General features: G+C 40.2%; 1 long non-coding RNA gene across 1 annotated transcript; it reads left to right on the forward strand.

Moving 5' to 3' along the window:
• The first annotated feature begins 2,139 nt into the window (after positions 1-2,139).
• On the forward strand, positions 2,140-9,734 carry LOC144582339 (uncharacterized). Its single transcript, XR_013534831.1, has 2 exons — positions 2,140-2,373; positions 3,034-9,734. It is a non-coding gene; the product is annotated as an uncharacterized LOC144582339 (long non-coding RNA).
• Positions 9,735-16,323: the final 6,589 nt, after the last annotated feature.

Consider the following 16,323-nt stretch of genomic DNA (forward strand, 5'->3'; position numbering starts at 1 on the left):
GCTGGAAGAAGATGGATTTTTATAGGATAAGGAGGTCATGATTAGATAATACTCTGAGTAACTGAGACTGTAACACTGCATTATTGAATGATTAAAACGGATGATTTTATCTTTATTCTACATGAATGAGATATAAATTGTGAATGGCATTGATGTTTATGTTATCTAAGCGGCTGCTGTCTTATCTTGTGTTGGTTCTTAGCTCTATATTTTGAGAGGTCTCGTAGAATTGGAGCAGTTCTCTAAACCTGCTTGTTACGGGGCACTGCTTCACTGAGAAGGTTTGGTGTTTTATATTATACGGAAGTTTTTTTTTTGAGACGGAGTTTCACTCTTGTTACCCAGGCTGGAGTGCAATGGCGTGATCTTGGCTCACCGCAACCTCTGCCTCTTGGGTTCAGGCAATTCTCCTGCCTCAGCCTCCTGAGTAGTTGGGATTACAGGCACGCGCCACCATGCCCAGCTAATTTTTTGTATTTTTGGTTGAGACGGGGTTTTACCATGTTGACCAGAATGGTCTAGATCTCTTGACCTCGTGATCCACCTGCCTCGGCCTCCCAAAGTGCTGGGATTACAGGCTTGAGCCACCACGCCCGGCCTATACGGAAGTTTTTATATGAGCTATATATGCCTGATGGTGGTAAGTTGAAAATGTTTGGATGTGATCTGGACAATTTTGCCACCAACATTGGGCTGAATAGTTGACGTGAGGCCAGTTTTCCTGCAGTATGACTCAGGGTTCATGACATTTTGGTGAATCTAGACCACATATTTTAGGGTAAAAACTTAAGTTGTGATTTTAAGTGCTCTCACCTAGGGTGAGGTTTACACACCCAAGGAGGGTGAAGCTTTATTTTGAAATATTGAACTAAGTGGAATGCCTTGATTTGACAAGGCATTGGTTATGGTCATTCCTTACACTAAGAAGAAAAAGTTTAGCCTTCTTTCTGATAAAAGCCAGGATGTCCTACAGGACTTCAAGACCTGAGGTGAAAAAGACAAGACCAGAAAGTAACACAACATTAAGTTGGTGATTGGACTCTGTTTTATTTCTCAGAATATGGTAGGACCTTATGTGACTGAAGCTGTCTTCCTTGATGAAATTAACATGCAAAAGACATTGGGTACATTTTTTTATTATACTTTGTCAATTAAATTTCCCATCCTGATTTTTTTTTTTTTTTTGGTTAAAAATTCGTTAATCAACGTGTGTCATATTTCTCAGAAGGTGAATTTTTCACATTTCTGAGCTAAAAGCCAATAGAAAACTGGCACTAATAACTTAAAAGTAAGTCAACCCTTTATGTCAGTGACTACTCAGATATTAATGTCACATAATATATAGAGGACTTTGAAGAACTCTTTTTCTTCAGCAGGAATAGTGGTCCCATAGAGAATCCTCATTTATAACTAGAATCTCAAATCTTGTGGTTTAAAAAAATGTTACCTGTCTAATTTTAAAATCAGGCCAGATTTATAGTTGCTGCAGCAGCAAGCCTAGATTTTTCTAGCATCATAAATTTTATCAAATAATCCTTCCATATCTTTCACAAAAATTATTAGACTAGTTATTGGAAACAGATATTTATTAAGACTATAGAAGATTTAGTTAAGTTTAGACTAGCTAAGTTTAGAATTTCTTTAGATACACTTGAAGGTATGTTTAATCACGTTTAACCAAATTTGGGAAGGCCGTTCTACATTTAAATACATTTTATACAACATACAAATTTGAGATTTGAGATGTCTATAACCCAATACTGATCAAAATTTCCAAGCAAGAATATACTAAATATATACTTAATTGCTTGTAATTACTTAGGCATATTGAGAACTTTAAAAAATAATTTGTGACTATCCATGAACACTCAGAAAAAATTTCATATAGATATATGTGTGAAAATACATATTGTTTGGAAAACTCTGCCCCTATCGTGAAAGCTCTCTTTCCCTCCCCCACAAAGAGGCTCCCTTATCTCTCACTCTACATACCGCTCTAGCCTTCCAACCGGGCCGCAGCCACCTCCCACCCGGCAACCGGCTGACCAATCACCGCCCGCCTCATCAGCTCTCCCCAACTTCCTGCCTCCCGGCTTCCCGCCTCCCAGTTTCCCGCTGCCCAGTTCCCCCCCCCCCAGCGGTTTAAACTGACCAACCGTTGCCCGCCACCTCGGCTCTCTCGGCTTCCCCACTCCCTCAGCCCTTCAGCCCCCTATAAAAGAACTCTGCTCCTCTGAGCCGCGCGGCCATTTTCCTCTCCTTCCTGGCTGGTCCACCCGGAGGCTCTTTCCTCTCAATAAAGCCTGAACTTAAAGATTTTCTTCTAACCTGCGGTCCGGTTTTTTCCAAACGAGCTCAGTCCTCCCGCAGAGGGTAGGTCGTACACATATATTTTCACATTAAAGTGGGGCTATATGTCTAGAAAATCTTTATAAAAAAGGAGGAAAGGCATATTGATTACGTAGAAAATGGGTACCAGCTAAATATATCAGTCCACTGTGAATTCTGCATAGGCTGAGGAAACCACAGGGCACATTACATGTATCATGTACTTAAGCATTATCAATTTTTAAAACTTTCTTGGAAAGCATTTGGGCAATGAAACTAAAAATTAATAACTTCTAAAACCATAAATTATTAAGACTTCCATTTCTTGCTACATCATAGTAGCTTTTATCAAATCAACTATCACACTGAGACCACAAGAAAGGCTAGATTAGAAAACAAAGAAAATCAGGACCTGAAAAGTCAAGGCCACAGAGAGAGGATAGGCTGATCTTTTCGACTCTGCTTTTCCATCTGTGTGTTTCCTCAGTGTGTCAGAGAGGCCAAGCAGAAAGTGGAGACTGAGCTGTTTTAAAAGTCTCCTGGGAAAATTTATAATCGAGGAATAAAAAAGTCAGCCAGGCCAAGGCCCTGGAAAAAGGGTACCACAGAGAAGTGAACCCAACTTTGTATAGAAGTTTGGTGCTGCAGGTCATTTGTCTGGGTGGCCTTGGAGTGACTCAGTTCTCTCCCTTTTCTTGCTTGTAGTTCTCAGGAACAGCTGTAGACTGTGATGAGAATGTAACATCTTGAGTTATGGAGGAAGTACTCTGGCATAGCCTGAGCTTTATTCCTCTTTTCCCTGGAAGCCAGATGTCTTTCAAAGCTTTGCCCAGTGAGTTTTATGCCCCTGAGGTATATAATCCAGGGTGGGCTGCCTGTTGGGGTTCATCAGCTGCGATGTAAGTGGGGCATGCTCAGTTGAGAATTCACTTGCCCTGGGCAACTTTGTTGAGGTTTGGAAGGATTGGTTCACAACACATACTAAACTTCTTTGTCCCTTGCTGCCTATTGGTGAGTAATAAATCTGCTTCATATAAGTTGTTGTGTGTATGTTTTGTCTTACCAGACTCAGGCAAATGGTAATTAGTGAACCTGCTTTACAAAACTGACATAGTGAGTAGTCTGGTCTGACAGAACTATTGCTTATTGGCAAAGTAGGTGAAGCAAATAACCCCCATGCCAGTACTGGGGGTTACTGCTCTGCCCACTTTGCCAATAAGCATCAGCCTGAGCAAGCAGGGGCTGGATGGGCAGCCGAATGTTTGATCAGGAGTAAAGGGTGAAAGGTAGGCACAGGTCACCTCCCAACCCAGATGTGTGACCTGGTTGCTGATTGAGGCAGAGAGAAAGAAAAGCAGAAACAGAGGAGCACTGCACAGGATCCCCTGGCTATTGGACACTTATGTGACTGCTCATTCCCAGCTAGAGAGCTGGGAAAGCAAGTACTCAGAAGAACCCTGAGAGGGAAGTAACACGTGTGCTATGTGGGCCTTCACAGAAAGAGAGACTCATTATCTAAAGGATAAATATAGAGCAAGGCCAGAAGAATCTCATGCAACCTGGTTGATGTGGTTTTTGTTTGTTTGTTTTTTTGATAAAGAGACATTGCAAATCCAAATGTCTCAGGCTGAATGGCACAGTCAGAAATGGGGCCATTCGCCTGAGAAATTAGGTCCCCAACTGGAGGTCATTGCTAATGTCCTTATAATCCTGTTCATACAAGAGGAGAAAAGAAAGAAACTCAGACTTCCCTGGGGTTCTCGGTTATTAGAGCCCAAACAACAATATTTCCTTAAGGAACAAAAGTTCCCTTAAGGGAAAAAGTAAACTGATGACATTCAGGAGCTTTGGGGACAAATATGGTGTCTCACAGTCCTTATATTCTTATGCTTCAGGCCCTTTGAGCCATTTCAGGTGCCAGTGACTGTGGTTCCCATAGCTGAGTACATGACAGTTGTGAGGCAAAGTAGCAAACATCATGCACCCCTTAAATATATACATGTACTATGTGCCCACAAAAATAAAAAGTAAAAAGAAGCCATGTGTATTAGTCAGGGTTCTCTAGAGGGACAGAACTAATAGGCTATGTATGTATATGGGAGTTTATTAATGAGTATTAAACTCACAAGATCCCACAATAGGCCATCTGCAATCTGAGGAGCAAGGAAGTCAGTTTGAGTCCCAGAGATGAAGAACTTGAAGTCTGATATTTGAGAGCAGAAAGCATCTAGCACAAGAGAAAGATGTAGGCTGGAAGGATAAGCCAGTCTAGGCTTTTCATGTTCTTCTGCCTGCTTTTATCCTAGCCATGCTGGCAGCTGATTAGATTGTATCCACCCATATTAAGGGTGGGTCTGCCTTTTCCTGTTCACTGACTCAAAAGTTTGTCTCCCTTGGCAACACCCTCACAGACGCACCCAGAATCAATACTTTGCATCCTTCAATCCAATCAAGTTGACAATCAGTATTAACTATGGCACCATGTTTGCTCATTTCTGCTTGCCAGCATGATTTCAAAAAGCCCCTGATTCTGGTGACCCTAATGATGTGCAGCTCTCAGAAAGATGCTTTAAAGACAATACAAGATAGATCACTCTCACCCTCATATCTCTTGCCCTAGTGACCGTATTCCTTAGAAGATATATAATCCTAGTCCTTGCTTTTTCTACACATAAGATAATGTCTGACAGGGTTAGTGAATATGCCACTATAATCTATAAACAGATGTACTCTTATACCTAAACCTTGATCTGATTCTGCTTTACTATAACTTCTGAACAAGTTTAATACAATTTTACATGTACTAAACTCTTACCATCTATATATAATCATCAGGCTAAAATACTGTGCCAAACAGTGTGATAGAAACCCTCTACAGGGCTGCAGCCAGGATATAGGTCTTGGTCTGTAGTGCTCAATAAGACTTATAAATAAAACCCACTGTAATTCTTAAAAAGTTGTATGTGTGTGTGTGAGAGAGAGAGAGTGCAACATGGCTGTTTATTCACCTGGCTGCACGTGGGCTGAGGCTGAAAAGGGTGTCAGTGAAGGGCGGCTGGATAGGAGTCAATTTTATATGTTGTGGGGAGACAGTGGAAAGTTACAAAAGTAGTTTAGGGCACTTTTTTGCAAGCTGGAAGGGTGTGGAGTTAGGAGGTTGACCAAGCTGGAAGGGGATCATAGGGTGTGACATCAGTAGATTGGCCAAAGTCCGTCACAGAGTCCAATGGCCTTGTCAATTGAGACCACAATAAGAAACAATAGACAATGTCTCAGAGTTAAGTAGGCGCCTGCAGAGTTGATCATTTCTTCCTCTTTCTAGGATGTTACAGCCCTTTCAGGTTTTCTAATTCCGGAAGGCCCTCCAGAGGTGTATGTGTGGTTCATGGGGGTAACCATGCTGTCCACGGAGCAGTCAGACCTTACATTCCTGTCTTTTCATATTAGTAACGTAACGGAAAAGAAATGAAGAGGGGAGCGCAGTGGATTATTAGGAAGGCTGGCACAGAGGGGTGATGGGGCAATGTTTCTCAGGGCTTCTTCGAGTGCGACTGGGGACGGCATGGAAACCTGAAAATGAGAAATAATTTAGACTGCTGGGAGATCTCAGAGGGCAAGGGTTGATATTGTGTGGTTGTCAGAAGGAGTATTTGTCATGCTGACTGCTTGGTTATTGCTTGTATACAACTTTGTAGGAATTGAGAGACTAATTGGAAGACACAGGGTCCAAATAAGAGAGGAGAACATTAGGTATTAGAAGACTAAGGATTGAAAGAAGCCATGACTCCAGGTTAGAGAGTGTCCAGCCAGTCCAGCCAGCTCCAGAGTAACCATTTGCTGGATTCGTGAACTTTTGGGCCCTGCTTTTAAATTTATTGATGGCATTATATATGAGGCCAGACTGGTTTACATAAAAACAACATTATTTAGGAATAGGCAAAGACCTCCTTTTTCAGCAGTCAGTAAATCAAGACCTCTGCAGTTTTGGAGGACAACTGCAGCTAGGGAATTTACCTGAGCTTGAAGAGGGGCTAGTGACTGAGTTAATTCTGCAATGCTAGCAGAAATACCACTAGAGAGGCTACAGAAGGTGATCATTGAAGTGGTAAGGCCTGCTATGCCTGTGCTGAGTGCAATAGGAATTCCTAACCTTACAAGTAAGAGGATTAAGGGAATGACCCACTTGTGTCATGTCGGGACTACAAGGAGAACAGGGAGGCTTTCGTTTCCATTGGCAAACTGAATTTTGGGAGTAAGGAAAACTAGGGTGCAAGTGCCTGTCCAGTTGGTAGGAAGGCAGATATAAGAAGAACCATAAAGGAAATAAAGTCCTTGGCTTAGACAGAACTGAAACAGAGAGTAAGTGTTCTGAGGGCTGGGGCTTTGAACCCAAATGCCAAGGGAACAAGCAAGGGCTGCGGCTGTTAAAGGTTGTAGCAGCGTTTGGTAGAGTAGCTGTGTGGAGGGAGCTCTTGTTTTAATGGTGTATGAGAAAGCGACAGGCTCTCCTTACAATTCCCCTATCCTACCTGTCCAAAAACCAGACAAATTCTACAGACTAGTCCAAGACCTCTGCCATCAATCAGATTGTACTTCCCATCTACCTGGTTGTACCAAACCCCTAGACCCTCCTATATTCCATACCCGCTTCCGCAACTCGCTATTCTGTTCTTAACCTCAAAAATGCTGTTTTCTAAAGCCCAAATTTCTTCCCCATCTGTTATAATCCTTTGCCAACATACAGGCGCTCTCCCTGCCAACTGTATCCAGTTAATTTCCCAAACGCCAACACCATCCACTAAATAACAGCTTCTCTCCTTCCTAGGCATTGTAGGATACTTTTGCCTTTAAATACCATGCTTTGCCCCCTTAACTAAACCATTTTATAGACCTACAAAAGGAAACTTAGCTGACCCCATAAACCAGAAATCCTTCCCGCATTCTTCCTTTCGGTGGCTAAAGAAGGCCTTAGAGACAGCCCCTGCACTAGCACTCTCCAACTCCTCTCAACCCTTCTCTATCTACACAGCAGAAATAAAAGGCTGTGCCATAGGAATTCTTACACAGGAGCCAGGCCAATGGCGGCCTGTAGCCTTTTTATTCAAACAACTTAACCTCACAGTCCTGGGCTGGCCCTCATGCCTATGTGAGGCAGCAGCTGCCACCCTGATAATCTTAAAACCCCTTAAAATCATAGGCTATGGCCCGCTTACCCTCTATAGTGCTCACAATCTCCAAAGTTTTGTTTCCTCTTCCCACCTCACATACTTACTTTCAGAACCTTGCCTTCTCCAGCTTTATGCACTCTTTATTGAAACCCCCAAAGTAATGATTGCTCTTGGACCTGACTTCAACCCAGCCTCTCACTTAGTACCTAACACAACCCTAAACCCCATGACTATCTCCTGCCCTCTTGTGTTTCTTTACACCCCATTTCAAGAGCCCTGCTACTCATGTTAACCAAAAAATAGGAGCATACAAACAGAAAAGCCCTCCATTATTACTGGCAGCCTTAAAAATGCAATAGCAGTTTTTGCTTAGGTCAGCCTTGACCCTGTCCCTCATCCTACCCTCGCTGCCTTCCCTTGCTCCTCAGGTTCTCCTTCAAACCCCTCTTCCTGCCTGCTCGTACCCAATCTTGTTAATGAAAGTAAAAGTTTTTGTTCTTTAGTTGACATATGCATCAACACTTTGGCTGCTTGTGGAACAGAATATCACCACGTCATAGCCAAGAATTCGAGCCTAACAGTGGAATATATCCGCTTTGTTCTGCCACCTAAGCAACTCAAGTCCAAAAAGTTTATTCTACAAAAGCAGTACTGCAGGCTAAGTGGGAAAGGGGCTATTATTTTGCTAATTCAGACCTTGCTACATACTACACTATCACAGTACAGCAGATCCTTTTGGCTGGTCAGAAAGGCCTTTGGGGCACGGAGACGAACAATGGACTGTCCAGGCTGAATGCCAGGGTCACTTGGGCAGAATGCCAAAGAGGTATTCCAGAAACACTCAGATAAGCATTTCTAACCCTGGAGGCACTCACTAATAAAAAGGAGGCCCAATAGCTGACAGGCCTCTTTGGGTACTAGAGACAGTATGTACCCCATTTGAGTGTTCTGTTGGTCCCCTTAGGTGACCAACAAAGCAACCAACTTTAAGTGGAACCCTTTGCAGCAGCAGGCTTTTGAAGCCATTCAATGAGCTGTGGCCTAGGTACTGACTTTAAAAACTTTAAAGCCTGCTAGCCTGATGAAATGGCATGTGTCCATAACCACTCTGCATGTGGATTGGAGTCTATGGCAATAGAATACTACCCCAGGCAAGGCTCCCTAACTTCAATCTGAAGGTGCTACTTCTCCTGGGTTCCTCCCCTCTATAAGATTCCACAGAAGTAGAGAACAACACCAAGGAATACCAGGATGCTAGGGTTCCTCTGGTGGCAGGGAGCATTTTATCCTTACAGTATAGTGGATATTATCAGACATGTCAAGGTAGTACTGGACATAACCTCCCTTTTTAGGCTGGATGACAGAGGCCAAAAGGTCTGGGTCAAACAACAATAATAATGTGTGATCACAGAGGTACTAGCCTTGGGATTGTGGCAGACAGATGGGTTCACTGCACCAACTCAGCCCAACCCTTATGCAATAGGTAGAAGATACCTGGGACCCTGGGAGGGTAGAGGGATGGGGTACTAACTTGTTAATCTGCTTTTTCCACAAGGACAGGGTAGCACAGGCCTGGAAACATAATGTCTTCTTTAGGCTCTCCCAGACTGTGGCCAGTGTAGATAATCTGATAAAGTGTTGGATTTTTCATTTGGACCTCATTCTGTCATAGACCGCAGTGACCTGCCAGTGATAAACCACACCAGCATTCCTTAGTGCCACAGGTACACTAACAGAACCTGAGCAGCCCTGGCTTACTGAATGAGGATCTGGTACCTGTTGATGGGAGAGAGCAGAAGGTTCTCTGTTTTAACTTATAATTGACTGTGTGGCAAAATACCACAGCTATAACTAAACAAAATCTTGGTGGACTTGTGCTTTGATGCACTAAACTCCTCTGCTTACATAGATCAGAAATGTTCCGGGCCGGGTGCGGTGGCTCACGCCTGTAATCCCAGCACTTTGGGAGGCCAAGGCGGGTGGATCACAAGGTGAAGAGATCGAGGCCATCCTGGTCAACATGGTGAAAACTCGTCTCTACTAAAAGTACAAAAAAATTAGCTGGGCACAGTGGCGCGTGCCTGTAATCCCAGCTACTCAGGAAGCTGAGGCAGGAGAACTGCCTGAATCCAGGAGGCGGAGGTTGCAGTGAGCCGAGATCGCGCCATTGCACTCCAGCCTGGGTAACAAGAGCGAAACTCTGTCTCAAAAAAAAAAAAAAAAAAAAAAAAAAAGAAATGTTCCAGTGGTAATGAAGAAAACAAGAATTGTACCAGTGCTAGTCTGTGTAGAGTTGTGTGAAAATATTATATGAAGGAAATTGGGCTCATGCAACTGTGCCATCAATGAGAGTTGGCTGGGGAATGTCAATGCCTCTTTACTAATGAATGACTCACTCTTCAAGAAAACAAGGAAAGGGGTGCTGTGTGTGTGCATGGGTTGCCTCTCTCTCTGCAGGCAGCTGGGAATGGCTTAGATACAGGATGGACAATGCCATGTCTGTAAAGCTGGTAGCTGGTGGGATCCTGCAGATTGGGTATACTGGGGGTACCCCTATATATCACTGTGGGGATGGGATGCTCCATTGGGCCAGCAGCCTAAAGCTTCACACAGGCTTACCAGGAACCTACCAGGCAGTGGAACTGACTTTGGGTTTATGTCCTTTATTAGATCTTTGGTGTCACACGTGAGTCAGTACTCACCAGAAAGTATTAAAAACCCTGTCTCTGACCAAACAGATATTGCCTCTTCCACTGCTCCTGTCTTGGAAGCCCTAGACATCCCCCAGATTCCTCAGGAAAGTTGTTTTAGACAACAGAATTGCTCTAGACTTTCTTTTAGCCCAACTGAGAGGAGTGTATTTGATTGGCAAGACCTATTGCTATAGCTAGATAAGCACCTCAGGTACGGTAGAGACATAAATAGAGGAGATTTGGAAGCAGGTTCACTGGCTACAAACAGGGTGGCTATCTGATAATCCTTCTTTGCCTTTTTTAGCAACTTCTTATGTGGGTCATCGGGCTCCTGGATTAGGTCACTGCCTTTGGGAGATCTGGCCATGTTGCTAGTGGTAGTAGTCACTTGGGACCCAGTAAACGATTTTCTGTCTGTTATTCAATGGTGCCGTAATGAGTTTGGGTCAGTTAAGGTGCCACATCAATCTGGTTAGATAAACTTCTTCCTATAGATCCAGGGAAGTTGGTGGGTATATGAAATGGACTGACTTTGCTACAAGAGATGCCTGGATAGAGGGGTAGACTGCAGGACAATTCTCCACATACCTAGATATCCCACTTTCTTGCTTGTAGTTCTCACAAATAACTGTAAATGTGCTGGGAATGCAACGTCTTCAGTTAGGGAGGAACAGATCTAATATAGCCTAGGCTTTACTCCTCCTTCCTGTGGAAGCGAGACAGCCTTCAAACCTTTGCCTAGTGATCATGTGTTCCCTGGGTTATATAACCCAGAGCAGACTGCCGGTTGTGCTTCCTCAGCTGCAGTGCAAGTGGGGCATGCTCCGTTGAGACTTCATTTACTCTAGGCAGCTTTGTTGGAACTTAGGTGGTTAGCTCACAATGAATCATAAGCTTCTTTAGTCCCTTGCTGCCTATCTGTAAGTAAAAGCCTGCTTCATATATTGTGCATATGAGTGTGTTCTGTTTCAACAGATTCAGACAAATAGTAATTAGTGAACCTGCTTCACAGATGCTAGGAAGCTAAAAGGTTAAACAGAGATGTCAGCACTGTCAGGGAGCTGTGGAGACTGGAATTAAAGTCCAGAGCCTTTCAACAGAGACAGTAAACATCCAAGCCAAGTGATAAAGGAAGAAAACAACGTGAAACTCACTACCCACCGTGGGCTGCTTTGAGGATTTAACTTCAGATCCTCCTGCTAGTGTCTAAGTAGTTGACTTTTTTTTTTTTTTTTTTTTTGCAGTGTGTTCAATTTTAGTTGCAATCAGTGCATTAGATAGATTCCAGTTGGCTTAGTTCATCTCAGCAATCATCAAAAGCTTAGATATTTTATCTTTAAAATTATAAACCAATATAGACTACTCTAAACATCTATCAGAGGGTCACTATCTTTAAATATGATTCCCTGGATTGGGTGTGATACTTCTGTGTTTTGGAAAGTTCCCCTACCCCAATAAATCTAAAATTTCAGATCATAAACCCTTATTTCTTTTTCTTCTTTTTTGCCTAGTTCAGCCAATTTGAATGTCAGTTGGATTTTGGGAATCTCAGTGATGTTTCAGTTTGGAGATCAGTTAAGAATAGCTTTTTATTCTAATTTTAATACCTCTATTATCTTGATAAAAGTGTTGCTGATAAAATAATTTTGAATATCTCAATAAAAATCTCAAAGGCCAACCAAATATTTTTTAAGCTTTTAACTTACATATTTTATACATTTTTTACATCATGTAGTCTTTTAATGTGAAAAAAAAAAGGTTAAAAGTATCAGTTGTATTTACAAAAAAGTTGTAACATGAGCCTCACGAGGGTCCTCTTAATCCCTGATTCCAAGTTCTCAGTGCAATGACCCATAGACGAAACAAATTAAAGATCTACATCATTTCTGGGGTCAATGAAGTAGTACCTTCCGCATACCAAAGCTTTGAGAATTTGTACTGGAGATAGAGTAATAACAACCCAGTACACTGAGTCAATATTCAACTCTTTCTCCTAACAGATGTCATCATAATTGGCCATTCTAGCAGAGGAAACGCTTCATATTTTGTAAGGAAATGTTGAGCAACAGGGCATTTAGTGGAGAATATGGAAACATATAAATATAATTAACATGAAAAAGAACACTTTAAAACAATATCAGAATCTAATTCTGCATCTCAAAAGTGTTCCCTCAGTATATGGGAAGTTAATAGAATATTAGCTTCCGAGTATTTTCTTTTGAGATGTCTCCATATTGCTTATAAAGAATGTGACAAGGACTCAGGCTAAGTAGCAAAACAACAACAACAAAAAAACCAGACTGGCCTCAGACTTCTCAACACTAAAAATCTGAGGGTGGTAAAACAACTGTTTCAGAATTTTGAGGAAAAAAAATCTGTAACCTTAACTTTTCATATATGGCTAAGTTGTCTTTCACTTTGAAGGCAACAGACATGTATTCTTAGATGTTAAGAGAATCACAACATAATACCAACTTCCAACAAAATGGTTGTAAAAAAAAAAAGTGGTTTCTTAGTTATAGAAGCAAACTTTCCTTTGTCTTCAATCTTTTATCAGGGTTTTAGCCCATTGGAGGAGCACATAAAAAGTAAAAGTACTTTCATATCCAAGTGAAATTCATAGACTTTGATAAAATTTGTTTTCCATTTGTGTTTAAACATCAGAACTTACATTGTTTGGTCCCTAAATAATATCTTGGTTATGGCTGACTATCTCTGTAAGACAGAAGGTAAGTTTTGCTTCTGATTCATATCTATCATGGGAGATTTAATGAATCACAAGGAAAAGGACTTGTTTTTAAGTGCTGACTTAAAAATGACTATGTCAGGGAATTAACAGGTGCACTAGCATTTTGATGTGAAAATCATTTCTTTTCTTTGTTTCTACTCATTGTTTCCAAGTTGTTTTTCTGTCACAAAGAGGAGAGTTTTCCTGAGGAAAAACAAAAGCCTTCTGATTGGGTCAGGTTTACATGATGACTTATCATTTACATTTCTTCAAACTCAACAGGGAGAAATCAATTTTGTGTGTTGTGAGATGGTGGCAGGCAAAAAGAGTGTATACAGACAGAGCATTCATTTAACTCTGGTGCAGTGCACAGATGAGGACTATGCCACATGTAGTCTCTTCTAGCTTCTGCTTAAACACAGAATAATTTTATTTTCTTGTATACCTGTTCTGTCTGTCTGTGGGAATAGGGAGAATGAAGAAAAATAATTGAGCTTATTCTTTCATTTGCAGCAGAACCCAAATATATACTTGAAGGGAAATAAGAATGCACACTGTCATCTTATATATAACTACTCTCATTCTCAGTACTTGGAAAAGGCATGACTGCTTTTGCCATGAATATTTTAAAGTTTCAGTGAGACTCAGGGAGAACAGCCTTCCCTGGCATGCAAGTGGCAGTATCCATTTGAAGGACAAAATTGCATCATGCTTTTCTTGTGTGTGATGTGTGTGCATATGAATAATTTCAAATGATTTCAACAGTAAGGTATTTCTCATGGTTTATGGTTTCCCCAGTGAAAGGCTGACAATACCCTTAAGATATTTTCTTCAGCCTTCTTCACAGCAATTTCATTTTATAAATAATTAACATCCTTTCACTTTAAATAATTCTTCAATGTATGAAGTTTCCAAATATCTAACATGAGTTAAGACAAGTATAGCATTTTTACCAGAAATAAATATAACTAAATATGTCATTGGTACTCTATTTAATGGGATATGAAGGTAGTGCTATAGTATAAAGGCAGTTACTATAAAATATTTTGTGGCAACTAAAATCTAGGGCATGCTAAATATTTAAATTCCTGTGAAGATCCAGGCTAAACAACCAGGAAGATAATAAAAATGTATAAAGCTTGTCACATGGAAAATGCCTCAAAAATAATATGAAGTAATATTCTATCAAAGTCTAATATTCTATGAAATGTTTTTGGTCCCCAAACCTTCCAGCTCTGGAATACATGGCATAAATAAAATTCTGACAACAATTTTCATAGTGAAGTACCTAACTTTGATTTAAATAAGTGATCCATTGAATTCAATTTATGTAAGTGGAATCTTTTCAGGATATATAGGGGTATATGATAATATTACTATCTTTAAAATAATTATAATTTTGATGGATAAAGAAATTACATATACACATGTCAAAAGTTAAACAATATTAGCTTCAAATAAGAGTCTAGGTAATCTTTGGGAGAGATGACATTTTAGTAAATACGATAGTTATTATAGGAGAGTTCAGAAGATGAAAGAATAATTTCTATTTAAGCAAGATTATCCTGAGGAGGTGAAATAAAAAATAAACCTTATAAATATTTCCTTGAAGATGAGAACAGAGAAACTTTCTAAGTTTCTATTCTATTTCTAAGAATATTAAAAATGAATCCATGGGGTTATGTCAGAGTAAGGACCTCCAAAATTTTCTGTTTCATTAAAGGAATAAAAACACTGGGAAAAAATGTTCAGAGTCAACTTTTTCAAAAACCACTGAAATTAACAAAGACTTGAAGCAACCCAGGGAGTGTTTATTCGAGAAAAATGGCTGAATCTAGGTAAAAACAGTGAGCTTTGTAGCATTTTAACTTGTTCTATTCTATCTCCTTGTATAGTTCTGCAGTAGCTTTGAAAATAAGCAGCCCACAATCACGGTGAAAGCTAGCAGTCTGGCAGACACTGGGATCGAAGTATAATGTTGGATATTCCACAAAGCCTCATTCCCAGAAAATTCTGATTATCTAAACTGTCTCTCATTTCCTCGAAAACTCCACTTAAAAGGCTGACTTTATTTGACCTGATTGAGGGCTTGGCTAGTGTTAACAGCTTTATCCTCAGGGGCGTTGGTTAAAAAAACAATCCACAGCAAGTCTTATGGCTCTGTGAGACAGTGGATAACATTAAAGGCAAACTATAGAGTTTGGCAATGATAAAATTAGTAAGACGTTTACAAGGTAAACATTCAGAATGAGATATTCATGAGGAGTTTGGAAAAGCTTTGACTTACTTCTAAAAATCTACATGGGTTGCTGAATATGTGTACAGCTCTAGGTGTGTACAGAGTTGTGTGATGACTCTGGAAAGACTGAGAAAGTCCTAAGCTCTCGCTTCTAATTAACCTTGAGGCTTTGTACAAGCAAGGAATAAAGGTGAAGTTAGAGTTGTAAACAACTGACTGAGTGTTTAAGATGTACCTCGATATACATACAAAGCTCCTTGGAAAATATTAGTTCCACACACTTAAGAAAACCTTTTTCTAATCATTAGCTGACCAAAACACCAATCAAGCAGAAACTTCAGTGGCCATACTTTGTATCATATTTTAAAAATTAACTCAAAATGGAACTAACTGAAAAAGGATTGGAGGCCGTAATGTTGCAGCTAAAACTATACAACTCTTTGAAGAAAATAAGCATAAATTATTCTGACACTTGTTAAAACAATTATTTCTTAGATATGACACCAAAAGCAGAAGCAGCCAAGAAGTATATATAGTGAAATGTTCTTTATAAAAATTAAAGCTTTTGTACTTCAAAGAACACTATCAAGAAAGTGGTAAAATTATCCACAGAATAGGACAAAATATTTGCAATCATAGCTGGTAAGGCTCTAAGTTTTATAAAATATAAATAATTCTCAGAATGCAACAATGAGACAAATATCTAGATGAAAGATGAGCCAAATATTTGAATAGACATATCTTCAAAGAGATGTGTAAATATATAATAAAGCATTAAAAGATACTAAACATTGGTGAATCTGACGATTATATGCCTTGGAGTTGCTCTTCTTGAGGAATATCTTTATGGTGTTCTCTGTATTTCCTGGACTTGAATATTGGCCTGCCTTGCTATGTTGGGGAAATTTTCCTGGATAATATCCTGAAGAGTATTTTCTAGCTTGGATTCATTCTCTTTGTCACATTCAGGTACATCTATCAAATGCAGATTAGGTCTTTTCACATAATCCCATATTTCTTGGAGGTTTTGTTCACTTCTTTTCACTCTTTTTTTCTCTAATCTTGCCTTCTTGTTTTATTTAGTTGAGTTGATCTTTAATCTCTGATATCCTTTCTTCTGCTTAGTCAATTCGGCTATTGAAACTTGTGTATGCTTTGTGTAGTTCT

Source organism: Callithrix jacchus, chromosome 4 (assembly GCF_049354715.1).
Source record: "Callithrix jacchus isolate 240 chromosome 4, calJac240_pri, whole genome shotgun sequence".
NCBI classification, from domain to species: domain Eukaryota; kingdom Metazoa; phylum Chordata; class Mammalia; order Primates; family Cebidae; genus Callithrix; species Callithrix jacchus.